At 35.5% G+C, this 14,260-nt stretch overlaps 1 protein-coding gene across 8 annotated transcripts in view; it reads left to right on the plus strand.

Moving 5' to 3' along the window:
• The window catches only part of TRPS1 (transcriptional repressor GATA binding 1), a 264,151-nt gene that overhangs the window by 197,855 nt on the left and 52,036 nt on the right, over positions 1-14,260 (plus strand). The gene's annotated exons all lie outside the window — the stretch shown is intronic.

Here is a 14,260-nt window from a genome sequence, read left to right on the forward strand (position 1 = left end):
ATGGAAAGTTGACTATTTAAAAACATGAACTGAAAAAATATATAGATAGATCTTGATGAGTTCCAGTTACCTAAATTACTGTGGCATGAGTATTTTGGAAAGTAAAACTCGAAAACAAAAACAGAGGTCTAGGGTGTCACTTCTCATCAGTAAAGTGTTCTACGGCAAGTAGTAGTAGAATCTTCATGGGCAATTTCTATAGGTGAGAAAATTCTAGAGTGTCAGCCATGGAGGAGGATGTCTGGGTTATTCATGGTACAGCAGGACCACAGTTGGATACCATTTCTGTTGCACCCAAGGTTACAAAGGTTTTCCTGCAGTCAGAGGAAGAAGTTCAGTTATGATCAGCCTGGAGAAAAATGATGACACTTCTCGCTTAGGTAGCAGAGAAGGTTTAGGTGTGCTCCAAGCACGGGGTTATTTACACAAGGTAAGTGCAGTGATAAGGAATTTTATGTGTAAGGCTGGTGTCTTATCCTGTTGAACTTTGGTCTCATTTCCTGGAGTGACTTTATAAGGTGCTAGCGATCCATCCCTTTTCATATCTGTTAACATCATTTTCAACGCTGTACATCTAACTTATCCCTCCTCGTTTTTTTTTTTTTCATGTCTCTTACTCTCTGTTTCGGCTCTCGGATACACATATATCAATTCAGATCATAAAAAAAGAGTTTAGAGAGTTTTATTTGTATATAAAGAGCAAATTAGGAATATTGATTTTTTTTTTTCTTAACTAAAGGCCAGATTCCTTTTTGTCAATAGGTTCCACCATTCACATCTCTGTACTACTGATTTCCTAGCAAGGCAGTGTTTCTGGACCAGTTTTTGTGACACAGCAGGTTTTACCGTCACTGTTGTGCTTGTCACTTTGCCTTCCACATGCCAGAGCTGCTTTCTTTTATTTTTAAAGATGGGGGGGAAGAAAAAGGGCACTACCACTCTATATGAGGGAATCAGGTAACGTCAAATGTGATTTTTTTGTGTTGTAACTTCTCCAAATTTTCAGTAAATTCGCTGTGGTCATTTTGTTTATGTAAATGATTTTTGGGAGAAATGAGAACCTAATATGGGAATATGATTCAAAATTTCAGAAAGTTCAAACCTGGCTTCAAATACAGGTCTATGGTGAGATCTTACTAACCATTACAGTATACGATTACAATGAGAAAATTATTTTTATTCAATTCTGAGGGGAGGTCTATTAAAGTGGTGCATAATTTCAGAGCAGTTCTCTAGAGATGAACTTTTTTATGGTAAAATGAAGCAATGTAACATAATGCAAATCATACTACCATTACAAAAAGGAAATTAAAGTGGGAAGAATCTGTCCAAATATTGTGAAAGATGAGGAATCAACCTTTATTACTTTCTTTTTAGAAGTTGCAAAGATGTTCCACTGCAGAAATGCCTCTGGGCATTTGTGAAATGGGAGGGAAAGAAAAAGAGCAGTCCTACTAAAATGCCTGTTCCTTCGGCCCTCTGCCCCTCCTCCTAGCTTTTATCCTGCTCTTTCTTTACCCTGACCGTTCTATCTGAGCAACGCTAGATCCCCAGCCAGTATCTGTCCAAAAGGGTTTTGTGATTTCAGATGTTTCCTAGAGCATAAGCTCTTCGGCATACTAATTGTTTCTCATGTTGAAACTAGATTGTGTTTCATTAGAAACCCTTCATCACTTTGTTGAAGAGTTTGCATTAAGGTTTCAGAAAAATTCTCAAACTCTCAAACATTTAGGGAAAGGAAAAAAAGCGCTCGCTTATAACACATTTGTCGACAGTTTCCTTTTGCGAATATATTATGATGGAGTTTATGATATTACAGAGTGATGTTTCCCTTTCCCCTTTCAATCAAACTACTGACACCATTTTCTTAAAAAATAAAATTAAATCAGCACTATCTGGTGTTTGTTTGCTTTGTCTGTGGAGTCACACAGGTACTAGTAAATTCATTTTTTTAAAGTTTAAAAAGTCAAGCAGAAGCTTGACTAGCTACTATTTTCTCTTTGTTCCCTTTTAATTACTGAAGCCAGATTATAATTTATAAATTAAAACTAAAATATTGAGGAGATAATGTATAGAGAGTTTATGGGTTTAACAGTTTGTGAGTTCTGGATTGAATCTGAATGTATAAGCAGAGTTTGTGCTATGTGATTGTAACTACCTACTTCATTAGAGGTAGCCTTAATGGTCTAAAGTCACAAGCTCTGAATCTCCACCCTTGAGTGAAGTAAATGGCTCAATGATTTTTTTTCGGTTTTAAAATACATATTTAGGGCTTCCCTGGTGGCGCAGTGGTTGAGAGTCCGCCTGCCGATGCAGGGGACCACAGGTTCATGCCCCGGTCCGGGAGGATCCCACATGCCGCAGAGCGGCTGGGCCCGTGACCCATGGCCGCTGAACCTGCGCGTCTGGACCCTGTGCTCCACAGCAGGAGAGGCCACAACAGTGAGAGGCCCACATACTGCAAAAAAAAAAAAAAAAAATTTAATTTTTAAATTCACTATAATAGGTATCAGAGATTCCAATCAATTTTGTCAGTTGTTGCTTTTTTATAATAAGACTGTAGTATATGTGAGCCCTTATAATCTCAGATAAAATGAGCCCGCCCTCATCTTTAAGTAGATTTAGTAAATGAGAGCCCAAAGCTTCTGTGTAATTCCCACTTCTTATGTGTGCAGTAACAGATCATACCTTTGCCCAGAAATTAGATCCGTTCTAGAATAATATTACAACAACTCAATTCATTCTCACAGTTTAGGGTTAAGAATATTACTGAGGATAGTTTATGTATCTTTTCTATTTTATATATACATATATATTACATATATTATATATAAAATGTAAATATTTAAAATATATATAAATATAAAAAATTTATATATAATATATAAAGTATATATTTTATATAGTGAATGGATATATATAAGAGAATATGCAAAGATATTTATTTGTTGTATAAATTTAATATTTGAGAATTTCAGGGACTTAGTGCTTCAGAATTCTAACTAGCTGAACTGCTACTTTTGATGGTTTCTGTTGGCCAAGGCAGAGAAAGCCAAATGTATTATAAAAATTTATATTGAAAAATCTTAATAATGTGTTTAAGCATGCATTTTTGATGCCTGGAACTGTGTTGAATTGGTTTCCAAAAGCATTTAGAATTTTTCTTAAGCCCTGGAGAAATGCCTTTTGAAATATTACCCTGATTTACCAACAAAACATAGCAATTATAATAGGACACATTGTAAAGATTTTTAATTTTCCATTTGTGATCTTATATTCTTTGGTGGTTAGGTCTTTAAAACCCCAACTCTAAAGTGAAATTGAAAAGTTCTTAAGAAAAGAAATCTGTTGTTACAGAGTCTAGGGTGGGAGAGAATAATTACACATAGCTTTTTGATAAACAGTCTAAATTGTGCTTCAAAGGACAGATGTGGCTTTAATAATCTGAAACATTTGCATTTTGAGATTAAACTTTGCTTGATTGCATTGTACTTGATATGTATACTTAAATCTATATGTTAAACGTTATACTTTGATATAGCACATCTTGTTTGACTTTGTTCCTATGATCTGACAAGCTTCATTATATAATAAACTAGTTTAAATAAATCTTAAAGACATAAAAGTGTTCCTGACAGTAAGAAAAAATTTAAAGCACACAAATGATATATCGGTTAGATGTTCCAGAGAGAGTCAAAGTTTTTTTCATTCAAATCTTTGAACATGTGTTTTGAATAAAGCTGTAAGGCATTTTCCAGTAACCAGTGTTGTATTACAAAAATGAGTAAAGTAAAACAAAAGGAAAACATGTTTCAACATTTTATTCAGTATTGTCACATATTGTTGCACATTTCCTGCTGGAAGTCAATGTGACATTTGTAATGCTAATTTTTCAAACCTAACCTTTTATATTATATAAAATATTACTGAGAATACTGTGCTCTTGCCAGACAAGCACAAATAATGAACTACTCCATCAGAGTTCAAATGGGTTCCTAATAGTTTGTGTGCAATTATGTTGCAGCTCTGATGTAAATCCTTCATTATAATTTTTGAATTTTTCTACTAAATTCCATCTAGGGATAATCAATGATATGCAGGTTACAGAATTTTTGACCCAATATCGTAGTCTTTTACACAGGGTTGAAACCGGGAAATAATATCACTATAGTTAAATCGATTGCCAGAGTGGACAAAGCATATGGATTAGGAAATTCCATGCTCTGGTACTAGACCTTTTACTGTTTTTTTAATTGAAAATTAATGACTTAATTGACTGTAAAGTACAAAAATATATCAGGACATCTATTTGCTTAGTTTGCTTCCCATGATAAACAGCTGTCAGGTGCTAAATACATAGCAGTAAGGAGGCAAAGTATTGAGCATGTGCAAACAATTTCAATATTTAAAATGCCAAATTGGGGAGAGAAGTACTTAAAATCAAGCTATGAACTAATTTCGAGAAAGATGGATACAATTTATCTGACCATTATATTTTGTTATATTATATTATATATTTTAGTAAGATATTAGCTTTGGAACAAAATCTGTAACGTGTACTTTGTAAGCAATCATTAACAGTACATTTCTATGAAGGGAAGCTACTTCTTCTGAAATAAGGAAAACTGAAGTTTAATATTCAAGCTGGGAAATGTTCCCTTTTTACAATGTTAATTTATAAAGCTGTTTTAAAATTTAAGGTTGACTTAAAATTAAATTGTTTTGAATAATTGATAGCCTGAAATCAATGAAACACTTTAGCCTGTTCCTTTAGCAGAGCTGGGAGTTCCTATAATGAGGGTTTCCAGGTTGGCCAGCCTGGGGATGGGTATTTGGATTCATACACTGAGTGTGGTCAGCAGCTGGCCAGACTCCCTCGCACCACTCCGTGGGGTCCCCAGATCTGACCCCTAAGGTTAGGAGTATTTACGTGAATTCTGTCGTTGTGTCTAGGAACTTAGAATTTATGAGGAGTGTGGTAAAACACATTACTTTTCACTCTTCCTCCGAAGATAAAATAGTTAAGTTTCTTAGAACAGAATGAACACGTCTTTTCATCAGTGTTCGAGTTCGTTGTACTAAATTTCATTTTTATGTCCAGCCATTGTTTTTAGCTTATGTCCAGTCCACCTGAGGGAAATAGCGGTTGTCAGGTAGGTTTCTATCTAATCTTTGTGGCACGTGGCTTCCACGATTCATGCCCTGCTTGAATAGACTTGTGAATAGTTCTAAGGGAACATATCTCAGCAGCCAAGCCAAAGTCAATGTCATGAACTCTTTGGTTCGGATGGTGTTTCAGCTTGCACAAAGTCTGGTTATAGAAGTGATTTTATTTCAGCTCACCGCAAGATGAAGAAGAGAGACCAGGTGTTGCTGACCTTATTTTATGGATGAAAAAGTGGAGGTTCCAAGTGGGTGAACATTTTGGGGTAGCAAATGAAGGATCCTACATTTAGTCAAATGTGGGTGCAATTGTGTGTTTAGTGCATGACTTCGGGGTGGTCTGGTTTCTGTCTGGTTCATCACGCTGTATCCCCCCGTGCCTACTTTTATGCAGAATGATGTTTCATTGGTGCTCAAGAAGGGCATCAGATGAATGAGCAAAGACTAGAAGCAGGAGAGCCTGACTCTGTCATCTTCCACTGCCGGTGTCGACCTCTAGGCTCCAAAAGTGTGTGTTGTTTTCCGAGGAAGTGCATGCCTGCCTCTGAGAGACTTCTACAGATGATGAAAGGGAAATAACTCTTCCCTTTGTAAAATTTTGCCTGTGAACCTAGGATTTAATAACAGTTAACATTTCCTGTGAACTCACTGTGTACCAGAGACCCTTGTAAGCATCTTACACGTAGTAATTCACTTCAGCTGAACAGCTCTGTGAGGTAGACACCATTGTCATCTCCATCCTATAAAGGAGATGCCTGCTGTACAGGGGAGGTCAAGTAACTTGCCCAAGGTCACAAAACAGCAGCAGTGACTCCAAGCCCCAGCTGTGACCACTGCATTATACTGCCCCTTGCTACCTTATACATTCCCAGTCTATTGGTTTAAGTCATCGTATGAAGGAGCAGTGACTGGGCACAATGATTTTTCTACTCAGGCAGCTGCTCGATTGTCTGCAGAGATCTTTTGTCCTCTGTGGGTACTGGAGTTGCTTGGAAACTGTCTTGTTCCTTGGCGGCCATTTGTGATGACCCACGGCATTGCTGAAACTTTGAGAATTTCTTCAGGGTACCCTCATTATGAATTTTATTTACTTCAGGCTGTCAGCTTTGCTCTTTGGGGAAGAGAAAGATACACATCAAATTTAGGATTGCCGTTATCCCTTGGAAAGGAGAAAGAAGGAAAGTATTGGAAACAGATAAACAGGAGACTTCTACTCCATTGATAGTGGGTTCGCTTTGTTTGCTTGTATGCATATTGTTTGTTTGCTTCAAGGTTAGAATCTTTAGATTATGCCTTCATTACATTATTTTTTATATTTGTTCAAACTCATTCCTAATTTTAAAAGAAATTAAGGAACGTAAACCTGGACTTATAGACAATAAACATCTTGAACCTGGCACTGATGAGTTCAAGAATAACGTTTGTATGAGCAGCTTTTACTTATAGCCTGGATCAATAATATTCTTTTTTTTTTACCCATATAACTTAGGTTTATAGAAATCAGTTACTCAGTATGGACTTAGAAGGAAAATTTCATAATATTTTTTACCTCAAAAGGCCCTTAGAGACCAACTAGATTGAAAAAATCTGAGGCATGGGAATATTAATTGACTTGAGAGATACCACAAAGATAGTTGGTCAGGTGTTCATTGGTTCAAGAAACTTTTATGGAATGCCTACCATGAGGAAGGAACCTTAGGTGTTGCTGGGTACACATAGATGAATAAGACGGTGTCTGTGAGGGATTCATGGTCTTTAGAGGAAAGGCATCTGAGTAAACAAATAATTATAATGCAAACTATTAATTGCCTTAACAAAAGATGGAATTGATGGTCTATCTATCTATCTCTACCAGTCACCTATATATCTACCTATGTATGTATGTAAGTATTTATCTGTCTCATCTGTTTATCGTTAATATGTATAAAGCATTTAGCACAGTACCTGGAACATAAAGAGTTCTTTTTTTTTTTTTTTTTTTTTTGCCGTACGCGGTCCTCTCACTGCTGTGGCCTCTCCCGTTGCGGAGCACAGGCTCCGGATGCGCAGGCCCAGCGGCCATGGCTCACGGGCCCAGCCGCTCCGCGGCATGTGGGATCTTCCCGGACCGGGACACGAACCCGTGTCCCCTGCATCGGCAGGCGGACTCTCAACCACTGTGCCACCAGGGAAGCCCAAGAGTTCTTAATAAACAGTATTTGTGTGATCTGTTACTACCTCTAATTGCCAGATTTTTCATTTTATTTTATAGCATTTAGAGAGAATTTTGCCAGGATTGCTTGTTCAGCCCTTATGTTTGTGAGACTATGAAACCTTCCTTAAAGTTCTCTGGCAAAACTATAAACCGCTCTCCTATTGAAGGGCCTTGTAAATATTCCTGTAGCTATGCTTATTTGGCCATAATTTAATTTTTTGTTACCTAATTTGGTTTCAACTACAAAATAAACTCATTTATATCAGGCACTGTCTCTTACTCATATGTGTATGCTCAGGACTTAGAATATAATAGGTGACCAATGAATACCTCTTCGTTGCTTGAATGAATGCATCTTACAAAGGATTTCAGCCAAGTGCATGGGGAGTGGGAGAAGTGGTAGAGAGGTTAAGTGGTCCAAACTGCTTCTTAGACCTTTCTTTGAATAAAAGCACTTCTGAGGCTTGTAGAATGGGAATATCATGGTGTTGGTTGTAAGGTTTGTCTTGCTTACAAAGGCTTAACTCTTAAAAACAACTCGTTCCTAGATCGCATGACTGGCTCCTTTTATGATTCCTCCACCACGTAATGTCCCTACAATCTAGTAGCAAAATTCTGCTCTACAATAATGTTCTTGCCCTAGTAAATATAATTTCTGGTGCATGTATTATATGAATGTAATATCAATATAAAGAGAAAAATATCTATAATGTAGAAGTTTATAAACCATAGGGTTGTACAGAAAAAAATAACCTGATTTTTGGTTTTTAACTCCAGAGAAACTTGAAGTTAAGATTCAAATAACAATTTTAATCAGATAGGATGAGCTTCTCACTGAACTTCCAACAAGATAATTATGCTTTGTATCTGCTATGATGTGTGTGTGTGTGTGTGTGTGTGTGTGTGTGTGTGTCTGTGTGGTTTTACATACTGTATAAACTAAGATATTAATATTTAGAAAAGGAACTTTTTTTAAAATCTGCAGTCTGATCATAAATTTGAGCAGGTGTTTATATTTAGGGATTTGCAGTTCACTCACTTATCAATTATTTATTGAACTCCTACTATGTGTAGGTCACTGTTTGAGGCACTGAAGATATATATTAGGCACTGATGTAAACAAAAGAGAGAGAGGTCCCTTCTTGCTCAATACCTTTCTGATACTTTTAAAAATCCAATTATTAATGGGTAGCTAATGTCTGACAAGAGCTCACTAGTGTGTTATTGAATTACATATTACATATGTATTTCATACATAATTCCATATTACATATGTAACAGTTTTTAAAATATCTCTGTATGATTGGCCACATTTTTGCACAATTTTTACTTACTCTGCTGGTATACAGAAAAGGCATGGATATCCATTTATTATAACTCAATATGCTGACAAAATCCTAGCTTCAGAGACATGTGGATAACTTCAGTGGTCTGAATTTGATTCTGCTCTACATAAGGGAAATAATCGAAGTAGTGTATAGGGATTTCATAGTGTAACTCCATTAAAATCAGTGAGAACTCTGCACACCTAAACACCTGTTCACAATTCAAAAATTCAGGCAGGCAGGCAGTTCTACTTAAAAGATCACTAAATCAGCAGTCCAGTAGTCTTTGGGGGTTATAGTTTTATCATCTCACTTGCTTTCTCATTTAACTTTGTCATTATACAAGCCCATTATTAGGGGTAAGAAAATTACACAGTTCTTTCAGCCCAGTGTGATTCTGGGGGTGTCATTCCTGTTTGAAGTAAGGCTCAAAAACTAGATAAATGGGGAGTTGTCTTAGAAATATCAGCAATTGGAACTTTGGGAAATATAGTGAATGCCAGCTCTCCTCAAATATGAATTGGTTAAAAAGGAAAAGGTAAATTTTAAAACTTCCAAGACTTGTAAACAAAATTCGTTTTTAAGCTATGAATCTTTCATGAGTAAGCACTTATTTTGCCAATGGCATTACAATGAATTGAAATCCGTTTGGAAAACCAATAGCAACAAACTAATTAATTACTTTCATTCACAGTGACTTTCAGGTTTCTTCAATTTTAGGTTTTCATGGGCTATATCTAACTCTTAGAGTGTCTTAAGTTCTTTTCCATTTTCAGAATCAGATATGCTGGTATTTTACCTTACATTGCTCCAAAGTTTTATTTTCTACCATGAAGAAAAAATGTCAAACGAGGTAAAATGTAAACAAGGCAAGAAATGGGTATTTAAGATTTTTTTTAGGATCTTAGCCTATTAACTATTTGTCTGTTTACTGTAAATTACAAGTTAATTTTATCTACTTTGGTTAACACCAATACTTGGCTTCATTTTTGAACAGTTAGCTTAAATTAATAATATGCATTGGAAAAGCACAAACATGCATTAACATGCAATTAACAATTCCATTTTTTTAAAAAAACTGGCCTTAGCAATTAATTTAATAGCTTTATCTTCTTTTATGTTTTAAAAATAGAATTTAAACATAGTTTTGAAGGGATTTATTTTCTTTTTAATGGCAAATAGTTTTCAACTCCCCGTAAATGATTTTAATTTAAAATAGAATTATAGATGTCTACCATAATCAAGCGATTCTCTACTCTTTCAAAAAAAACTCTCTAAGTGCTAAATCCTATGTTCTTATATGCTTCCCTGGTGCTGGATGTCATACCAGGTGCTGCCTTAATCATTGCTCATTAAATAAGTCATTCCTCATGTTCTAAGTCTCATCTGATTGATTTTCTACAAGTGTATTGTTAAAATTTAAATTGAAGTTTGGCAACGTTATTTACTAGAATCATAGCCTATGAGAATGAAGGAAGTCATTATAATGTATCCAACCCTGTCTGTTTGCAGATGAGACCCACAGAAGTGCAGTGAATGACCAACAGCAACTGGATACTGGGTTTAGATTTTGCCCATTTGGTTCAGCTGATCACTCAAATTGTTATTAGTGATATGATTAGATAGATTTATATATATTAAGAAGACTATACTATGGTGTGTCTTTTAAATTAACTGTTCATTTAAGAGAGATCTAGGTTCAAATATGCCATACACATTTACAAAACAAAGTTTTCTGAGCAACTCAGTAGAGCTTCTATTTTTGGAACCCTGTAAACAATCTAAGAGCACAGCCTCCTGTGAGCCATTCTGTGAGCTACCAGATCATATCCCTAGGGAGCCCCCTCTTTGACTGCCCCCCTTTTATTTCCTCACATCCAGTCATTGAACACCAGGGTTGAAAAGAACTTACAAGTCATGTGACTTCATGCAGTGCCAAAATTTCTTTTGGATTTAACCCCTCCTTTTGGTTGTCTCATTGTGACGGCTTAGTCATCAGAGCCTCCTGGACTTCCTAAAGGTACTGTCATTTTTACTACTCCAATTCATAGTCCACACTTCCCACAAACGTATATGCATAACACACAAACAGGATTATATTATATTACCCAGCTCAAAACCCCTTAATTGTTCAAAACCCCTTAATTGTCCTCCTTGCTTTAAGTAATCACCACCAACTCTTACTGTACTATTCCATACCCTTCTCCCCCTGGGTAGCAACCCACTGCCCTTCTAGCTTTGACAGTCACTAAACTCTTGTTGGGCAATCTAGAACACTGGTCACCACTCCCATCCTTATAAATGTTGAATCTGAGCCAGACTCAATGGCGTTTTTGTTTTTGCTTTTTTTTAACCTTTAAAGTAAAGCTACCAATATTCTAATCAATCTCAATTAACCTAAATTGTTTACCTTTTAAAGTAATGCTACCATGCTTTATCTAATCAGTCTAAATGAACCACTTCCTCTTGTTTGCATCAATACTGTTTTGGGTGCACACTGTACTTTCTCTCTTCGTGGCTTTTTTAGGACAACAGTGTTTTAGCATTACTGTTCTCTCCATAGCTTTTGAATGTGTGTTTTCTCCCCCACTAGAATGAAAGCAAGAATTTTTGTCTAATTTTGTCTCTTGCTCTGTCCCCAGATCACAGGATAGCTTGTAGACTCTCAGTAAACACTTCTTAGATGAGCAAATAAGTTTGCTCATTACTAGATGCTAGATTGCACTGATTTGAATAGAACTTCTTGAAAAAATATATTTCCATGTACTTTATTAAGATTTTCCTAAGTCATTCTCTTAGCAAATTTCTTAACAAATTTAGATGCAAATGATCTAAAATGGTGAGAATTTCATTATATCTAAGAAAGAAGTGCCCATGCATGTTTCTTTGAATTTTCTTGGGGAATAAAATAGAGGAGCCATATATTTTCTTATTATTTCTTTATGATTTGCTTAAAGATATACTAAGAAATATTCCAGACAATCTTCCCAAATTTACTGAGAAATATTCCAGACAATCTTCCAGTGTATAAATCTTAAGATGACCATTGCCAGAGTGAGTAGTTTGGACAAGATGTTAAATTCCCTTCATTTCTAAAATATTTTGAATTTATTTCTTAATCCCCAACTATTATTAATTTGAATACTGTAAAATACAGGGTATAAAACACATCTTTAAAGTTAACAATATCTTATAGGTTAATTAAATATTCAGCATACAATTCAAGTTCCAGATCAGAGTAAGAATTTAGGAATAAAAAGCAATATCAAACCTGAATCATCAAGAAATAAAGGGCTAAAAATTCCAAAATACCAGAGGGACACCCTGAGAAGTTAAAGTATATAATTCAAGGTCAGCTAAAATAAAATAGGATGTATGCAGACATTCATCATAGGTTGGCTAATTTTTAATCTAGAAAAATTTGCAATTACTTATAAAAATACATTGTCCATGTATTATAAATGTGGAAGAAAGTATTTTCCTCTTTCAAAAAGAAGCCATGTGGCATAGAAAAAAACAATTCCAGCTTTGGAGGAAAAAGAAAAGACCCAGATTTGAAGCTTATTAGATGTATTATCTAGTCTCTCAGATCTGTTTCAAAGTCTGGAAAATGAGTTTAGTTTCACCTGTTTAAGTTTGTTAATAAATGCTTTAGTGTTCAGCCAGGATTCCCCAAACTGTCTTAATTGTGTGAGCCCAGTGGAGCCCTAAGAATTTTATCAGACCTTCTCCCTTCACAACTTCACTTATACTTAATTATAGAGGTTGAGCATCTATGCAAGGTTTGAAAAAATGGTTTCACTGGTATAAAAAAGCTTGAAAACCCCAGAAATAATGTATATAAGCCAGAAATTAGCATGTGCTCATAAATTATAGCTTCCATTATTTGGTAATACATGCTAAATCTATTAAACATTAAAACCGTGGACCTCCTATTAGTAAATCATAACATCTCAGGTCACTGGACAAAATGTCTCACAGAGGAGCACATCTCATGTGGAATTAAGCCCTAATTCAGGCATTGCTACAACCTGAGGTTTTATAGTCGCTTAAATTTCTTTTGCCTTTGTTGCAATTGTTGCCATTAAATTAGGTTAGCGTAAAACTGGGCAGTGAGAACAACTATAAAGACTATTATGTGCTTTAAAGTGCAAGAAAAGTAATGTGAAAATACCAACAGACCTTTGGCATCATTCAAAGCTGGGAATGAATTCTCAAGACCTTTAAAAACACAAAAGAACTTGGAGCAAATGATGGTGTTTAATTTGATCAAGATACTATAAATGTTCTTTAAAAAAAAAATTCATACACTATCTTGAAGCCAAAAGCTTAGAGACCTCACTTACAACTCTACTAACTAATCTAATAATGGATTATTATGAAAAGTTTGGGAAATGGGAATACGTTTATAAAGTATACAAAGTTTAAGGTGAAATGTTTGTGTTACAAAAGATTTACATTTCATGCATATAACAATTTTCAGAAAGAAGGATCTTCTAATGTTCTTATATTCTGTTATGTAGAATTCTTTTCTTTGAAAATATTCTATATTTCAAGATAATTCTATGAATTTCATGAAAATGACACAATAAAATTGAACTCAGCAAGCTTCCACCTCACAGAGGTAATTAATGAGGAGTGTTACAAGATTTACAAATAATCCAGTCCGTCAAAGCGCAGTTATAATAATATCACTGTTGACTACATCAGATTGAGATTAATCAAGCATCAGTGTCTTGGGCTCTGGGAAAAATATTAAGTAATAGAGTGTTCTATCACTGCAGTAGTGTGAATGCTGATGAAAGAACTGGTGGTTAGAATCCTCTTGTGGAATTAAATATGTCAAAACAGCTTATACACAGTGGAGCTTACTTTGCATAAAAGCCAAAAAACTTGAAAAACTTAAAAGACAAACAATCATAGCATGGAAGTACAGTAGTACAAGTGGAATAATTTAAAACATTACTAGAAAACTATTTAAATGTTTTTAGGTCAGCCAATTTGAATGGCTGTATCCAGGGTGATATACAAAATATTGAATAGACAGCATGACAGTCACCGATCAGTCCAACAGACACGCTGTGTGGTACATCGCCATCCAGAGTAAGTGCAAAATTGTAGAGGGTGGGGAGGGTTAAGAGAAAGTAAGTAGACCCCAGTATCCAAAGATTCCAGGGCACCATCCTAGAACTCCTGATCTGGGATGAAGCCCAGGCATTTATTTACTTGTGAATAGTAACCAAGGTGATACTAATAAATAAGAGTTTGGGAATGACCAGATTAGACACCCTATTTCAGCTTAACTCAGTTTGAAGGACCAAGTAAATAAATTCCCTTGCAAGTAAAGATTTCTCTTATTCACAGTCTTCAAGTGAATTAACTTGGGTCGGGTCAAATGTATACACCACAATAAAAATGACCTCAGTGCAAACAGCAGTTCATAGGTATTATGTAGTCAAATTCATCCGAATCAATTCCCTGTTTATAGTTTGGGTACTCTAGAAATTGGCAGTCTTTTATAGTTGACACTGCAATAGGTACGTGGCTCCGTGCAGGTGTTTTGAAAACCAGGCTCATT

This window comes from Delphinapterus leucas, chromosome 17 (genome assembly GCF_059928025.1).
Source record: "Delphinapterus leucas isolate spDelLeu-1000000601 "Yukka" chromosome 17, BTC_Dleu_Yukka2, whole genome shotgun sequence".
Lineage (NCBI taxonomy): Eukaryota > Metazoa > Chordata > Mammalia > Artiodactyla > Monodontidae > Delphinapterus > Delphinapterus leucas.